The sequence below is a fragment of the Pristiophorus japonicus genome, chromosome 9 (genome assembly GCF_044704955.1).
Source record: "Pristiophorus japonicus isolate sPriJap1 chromosome 9, sPriJap1.hap1, whole genome shotgun sequence".
Taxonomy (NCBI): Eukaryota; Metazoa; Chordata; class Chondrichthyes; family Pristiophoridae; genus Pristiophorus; species Pristiophorus japonicus.
Genome location: NC_091985.1, coordinates 126,264,942 through 126,272,066, shown reverse-complemented (window position 1 = coordinate 126,272,066; position 7,125 = coordinate 126,264,942).

The following is a 7,125-nucleotide window of genomic DNA, read 5'->3' as shown; positions in this document are numbered from 1 at the left end:
ACTCCACATACGCTGGCAAGACCGGGTGTCAAACTTTGAGGTTCTGGAGAGAGCACAATCAACTAGCATTGAGGTGATGATCATGCGAGCCCAGTTCCGGTGGGCTGGACATGTCATCCACATGGATGAGTCAAGGATCCCTTGTCAGCTTCTTCACGGCGAGCTGTGAAGGTTGAAGACACCAGGGGCGCCCCCCGCAAGCGCTACAAAGATTGCATTAAGGCTATCCTCCAGTACTGTGGCATCTGACCAAAGGACCTCGAGAATACAGCAACTAATAAAATCCAGTGGCGAACCCTCACGAGGACTGCCTGCCAGACCGTTGAAGAAAGCCGATGTCAACGCCTGCGGGACACTAGAGATAGACGACATCAGGTGGCAGTACTGTCAGCATCAGGCACATCGAAATTCCCTTGTCCGACGTGCAAGAGACTATGTGCATCCAGAATTGGCCTATACAGCCACTTGAAGACACATGCCATTGATGATTAGCACATCAACATCTTTGTTGGATACGACAGACTACCAATATCCACAGCAGGCGATAAAGGCGACAAATGGTATGTTGGCCTTCATAGCTAGGGGATTTGAGTATTGGAGCATGGAGGTCTTACTGCAGTTGTACAGGGCCTTGGTGAGGCCTCACCTGGAATATTGTGTTCAATTTTGGTCTCCTAATCTGAGGAAAGATGTTCTTGCTATTGAGGGAGTGCAGCGAAGGTCCACCAAACTGATTCCCGGGATGACAGAACTGCCATATGAGAGATTGGATCGACAGGGCCTGTATTCATTAGAGTTTAGAAGGATCAGAGGGGATTTCATAGAAACATATAAAATTCTGACGGGACTGGACAGGTTAGATGCAGGAAGAATGTTCCCGATGTTGGGGACGTCCAGAACCAGAGGACACAGTCTAAGGTTAAGGGGTAAGCCATTTAGGACTGAGATGAGGAGAAACTTCTTCACTCAGAGTTGTTAACCTGTGGAATTTTCTACCGCAGAGAGTTGTTGATGTCAGTTCATTGGATATATTCAAGAGGTAGTTAGATACACCCCTTACGGCTAAAGGGATCAAGGGGTATGGAGAGAAAGCAGAAAAGGGGTACTGAGGTGAATGATCAGCCATGATCTTATTGAATAGTGGTGCAGGCTCAAAGGGCTGAATGGCCAACTCCTGCACCTATTTTCTATGTTTCCATCAGCATACTCACCTCGATCTCATCCTGAGGTTCCCACGATTACAAAAGCCAGTCTTTAGCCAATTTGATTCACTCCATGTGATAGCAAGAAACAGCTGAGCGCACTGGATACAGCAAAGGCTGTGGGCTCCAATGACATCCCAGCTGTCGTGCTGAAGACTTGTGCTCCAGAACTAGCCGTGTCTCTTGCTATGCTGTTCCAGTACAGCTACAGCACTGGCATCTACTCGACAGTGTGGAAAACTGCCCAGGTATATCCTGCCCACAAAAAACAGACAATTACCGCCCCATCAATCTACTCTCAATCATCAGCAAAGTGATGATAGCACTGTCGACAACACCTTCCAAGTGGCACTTGCTCACCAATAACCTGCTCACTGATGTTCAGTTTGAGTTCTGGCAAGACCTCTGGGCTCTATACCTCATTACGGGCTTGGTGTAAACATGAACAAAAGAGCTGAAATCTAGAGGTGAGATGAGAGTGAATGCCCTTGACATCAAGGCAGCATTGACCAAGTGTGGCATCAAGGAGCCTTAGTAAAATTGAACTCAATGGGAATCAGGGAAAAACTCTCCACTGGCTAGTCATACCTAGCATAAAGGAAGATGGTTGTGGTTGTTGAAGGTGAATCATCTCAGCCCCAGGACATGGCTGCAGGAGTTCCTCAGGGCAGTGTCCTAGGCCCAACTTTCTTCAGCTGCTTCATCAATAACTTTCCCTCCATCACAATGTCTGCTGATGATTGCACAATGTTCAGTTCCATTCGCACCTCCACAAATACTGAAGCACTCCATGCCTGCATACAGCAAGACTTGGAGAACATTCAAGCTTAGGCTGATAAGTGTCAAGTAATATTCACGCCACACAAGTGCCAGGCAATGACTATCTCCAACAAGAGAGCATCTAACCACCACCTTTTGACCTTCGACGGCATTACCATCGCTGAATCCCCCACCATCAACATCCTGGTGAATCACCATTGGCCAGAAACTTAACTGGACCAGCCACATAAATACTACAGCTACAAGAGTGGGTCAGAGGCTTGGTATTCTGCGGCGAGTGTCTCACCTCCTTACTCCCCAAAGCCTTTCCACCAACTAAAGAAAGACTTGCATTTATATAGTGCCTTTCACGACCACCGGTCATCTCAAAGCACTTTACAGCCAATAAAGTACTTTTGGAATGTAGTCACTGTTGTAATGTGGGAAACGCGGCAGCCAATTTGCACACAACAAACTCCCAGAAACAGTAATGTGATAATGACCAAATAATTTGTTTTTGTTATGTTGACTGAGGGATAAATATTAGCCAAGTCACCAGGGATAACGCCCCTGCTCTTCTTCAAAATAGTGCCATGTGATCTTTTACATCCACCTGAGGGCAGATGGGGCCTCGGTTTAACATCTCATCTGAAAGATGGCACCTCTGACAGCCCAGCACTCCCGCAGCACTGCACTGGAGTGTCAGCCTAGATTTGTGCTCAAGTTCGTGATGTGGGACTTGAACCCACAACCTTCTGAATTAGAGGCGAGTGTGTTACCCACTGAGCCACAGCTGACAAGGCACAAGTCAGGAGTGTAATGGAATTCTTGCCACTTGCCTGGGTGAGCGCAGTTCCAACAACACTGAACAAGCTCAACATCATCCAAGACATAGCAGCCCACTTGATTGGCACCTCATCCACCACCTTAAACAGTGACTCCCTACACCACCAGCGCACCGTGGCTTCAGTATGTACCATCGACAAGATGCACTGCAAAAACCCGCAATGGATTCTTCGACAGCACCTCCTAAACCCACGACCTTCACCACCTAGGACAAGGGCAGCAGGCGCACGGGAACACCATCACCTCCAATTTCCCCTCCAAATCACACACCATCCTGACTTGGAAATATATTGCCATTCCTTCATAGTTGCTGGGTCAAAATCCTGAACTCCCTCCCTTCACCACAGCGGTTCAAGAGGCAGCTCACCACCACCTTCTCAAGGGCACTTAGGGATGAGCAATAAATACTGGCCTCGTCAGCGACGCCCACATCCCATGAACGAATAAAAAAAAAGTTAAACTCAATGTCGAGTCCAGAAAGTTGTAAAGTCCCGTTGCTCCCAAAACAATTATCGAGTCCCCCTTGTCCTCATCTTCCATCCCACCAACCTTCACATTCAACGGATCATCCTCTGCCATTTCTGCCACCTACAGATCAGAAATGAACAGTATACCATAATCTGGCCTTACCTGGGATCCTGTGGTCATGGGTGGAGAAGTGTTCCTGGTCTAATCTGCACAGAGACTGTAAATATTTTAGATGGGCTGTATTGCGCATTCCTTCAACAACCTATAAACTGGATATTTTTTATTCAAACTTCCACAGTTTGGATGATTGTTTCCAGTTTAGGAACGTATTCATATTCGTAATTACATTATTCGATTAGAAGACCTAGTGCGGAGTGTCTCATTGTGAGTCAGGAGATACTCCCACATATTGTACAAAAATTATCAATTTACAGTGATAAATTGCATTTTTATTACTAGTATTATGGCAATGTTAGTGATATTTTCAGGTTGAATTCCATTATTATGCCCACATGTAAATGTAAATCAGTGGATTTTATTATTATGTTTGTTTAAGTATGCAGTTAATTTTATCTTTTAGCTCTTTCCAAAACCCAGGATACAGAGAAAATGCTAGGGAAGATGTTGCCGGATGCAGGTAGCTAGTAGGTAGGTAGGTTGCAGGTACAATAGTGAGAGAGGGTAGCTTGGATGTTTAGGTAATGTTGGAAGATTGATCCTGGGGTAGGGGAGCATTGGTAGGGATGGGAGGGGTGCGAGAGATGGGGAGGTGATCTTGGAGTGACAACACTGGAATGGCAGCGGCAGGGTATGGAAGTGCTCAGTGTGGGACCTTGGATTGTGGGGAAAAATAGAGCACGCGCTGTGGGCTGCTGGCGAGCAAAGCATGGCAACAGGAGTTTTGTCAGCGGTTCATAGAATGGTTACAGCATGGAAGAAAGCGATTCGGCCCGTCGAGCCCGTGCTCGTCCCACTCCCCTGCCCTTTCCCCGTAGCCATGCCATTTTTTTTCCTTCAGATACTTATCCAACTCCCTTTTGAAAGATAAAATTCAGTCTGCCTACACCACCTTTTCCAGCAGTGCATTCCAGATCTTATCTACTCGCTGTGTAAAAAAGTTTTTTTCTTACGTCGCCTTTGGTTCTTTTGCCAAACACCTTAAATCTGCATCCTTTGGTTCTCAACCTTTCTGCCAATGGGAACAGTTTCTCTCTATCTACTCTGTCCAGACCCCTCATGATTTTGAGCACCTCGATCAAATCTCCTCTCAATCTTCTTTGTTCCAAGGAGAACAACCCCAGCTTCTCCAGTCCATCAATGTAACTGAAGTTCCTCATTCCTGGAATAATTTTCGTAAATCTTTTCTGTGCCCTCTCTAAGGCCTTCACAACCTTCCTAAAGTGTGATGCCCAGAATGGGACACAGTACTACAGTTTGGGCTGAACCAGTGTTTTATACAGGTTCATCATAATTTCCACACTTTTGTACTCTATACCTCTATTTATAAAGCCCAAGATCCCATAAGCCTGTTTAACTGCTTTCTCAACCTGCTCTACCACCTTTAATGATTTATGCAAGTATACCCCCAGGTCTCTCTGTACATGCACCCCCTTTAGGATTGTACACTTGGTTATAGTTCCTCTCATTCTTTCTACCACAATGTATCACTTTGCACTTTTTTGCTTTAAATTTCTGCCACGTGTCCGCCCATTTCACCAGCCTATCTATGCCTTCCTGAAGTCCATCATTCTCTTCCTGACTGATGACTATACTTCCAAGTTTTGTGTCATCTGCACATTTTGAAATTGTGCTTTGGACTCCCATGTCCAAATCATTAATATATATTAAATAAAGCAGTGGTCCTAGAACCAACCCTTGGGGAACACCACTGTATACCTTCCTCCAGTCCGGAAAACAACCATTCACCACTATTCTGTTTCCTGTCACTTAGCCAATTTCGTATCCAGGATGCCACTGTACCTTTTATTCCATGGGCTTCAACTTTGCTGGTAAGCCTCTTATGTAGCATTTTGTCGAACACATTTTGGAAATCCATGTACGTCAACTGCATTACCCTCATCAACCCTCTCTGTTACCTCATCAAAAAAACTCGATTAAGTTGGTTAAACACGATTTGCCTTTAACAAATTTGTGCTAGCTTTCCTTAATTAATCCACCCCTATCCAAGTGACTGTTAATTGTGTCCCTGATTACTGTTTCTAAAAGCTTCCCCACTACCGAGGTTAAACTGATTGGCCTGTAGTTGCTGGGTTTATCTTTACACCCCTTTTTGAACAATGGTGTAACATTTGCAATTCTCCAGTCCTGTGGCACCACCCCCGTATCTATGGAGGATTGGAATATTATGGCCATTACCTCTGCAATTTCTGCCCTCAATTCCCTCAGCATCCTAGGATGCATCCCATCCGCTCCTGGTGATGTATCTACTTCAAGTACAGCCAGCCTTTCTAATACCTCTTCATCATCAATTTTTATCTTATCAAGTGTCTCTACTACCTCATCCTTCACTATGTCTATGGCAGCATCCTCTTCCTTGGTGAAGACAGATGCAAAGTACTAATTTAGTATCTCAGCCATACCCTCTGCCTTCATGCGTAGGTCTCCTTTTTGGTCCCGAATCAGCCCCACCCCTCCTCTTACTACCCTTTTACTATTTATGTGCCTATAGAAGACTTTTGGATTACCTTTTATGTTGGCTGCCATTCTATTCTCATACCCTCTCTTTGCCCCACTTTTCTTTTTCACTTCTCCTCTGACCTTTTTATATGTCGCCTGATTCTTAAATGTATTTGCAACCTGACATCTGTGATACACGCTCTTTTTCGGTTCCATCATGTTCTCTATCTGTATCATCACCCAGGGAGCTCTGGCTTTAGTTACCCTACCTTTTCCACTTGTGGGAATGTACCTTGATTGTACCTGAATTATTGCTTCTTTAAAGGCCGCCCATTGTTCCACTACAGTTTTGCCTGCCAATCATTGATTCCAGTTTATCTGGACCAGATCCATTCTCATCACACAGAAATTGGCCTTCCCCCATTTAAACATATTTACTCTAGATTGCTCCGTCCTTTTCCATTGTTAATCTAAACCTTATGATACTATGATCACTGTTCCCTAAACATTCACTGACTGACACTTGCTCCACTTGACTCACCTCATTCCCCAGACCCAGACCTTGCTATGGCTCCTCCCTCATCGGGCCAGAAACATACTGATCAAGAAAATTCTCCTGAACACACTTCAGAAATTCTTCTCTTTCTCTGCCCTTTACACTATTACGATCCCAGTCTATATTAGGATAGTTAAAGCCCCCCATTATTACAATCCTATAGTTCTTGCACCTCTCTAATTTCTCTACAAATTTGCTCCTCCATATCTTTCCCACTATTTGATGGTCTATAGAATACACCTAGTAGTGTAATGGCATCTCTGTTGGGTCAACAGTTGCGAATATGGTTAAAGGCGTGTGACAGCCCTCCAAAATATCTGCGGTTCTCCAATTCTGGCCTCTGGAGCATTCCAGATTTTAAATGGCCCACCATTGGTGGCAGTGCCTTCAGCTGCCAAGGCCCGAAGCTCTGTTGAGAAGAGCTAACTCAGCACAGACCAGGGATCAAGCCTGAGGTTTCCCTGATCTGTACGGCCCATTTACCTACTGACTCAACTAGCTAGCTGAGCTATCAGAAGAGCTTTAAACATTACTTACAACCTAGTATTGTACAGTGCTTGCTAAGTAAATGTGCAGTAGAAAATCCTCATCCAAGTATTCTTCAGTTAACTGATCCTTGCTCTTGAGTATTTGAAACAGTCTCTGCATTATGATATT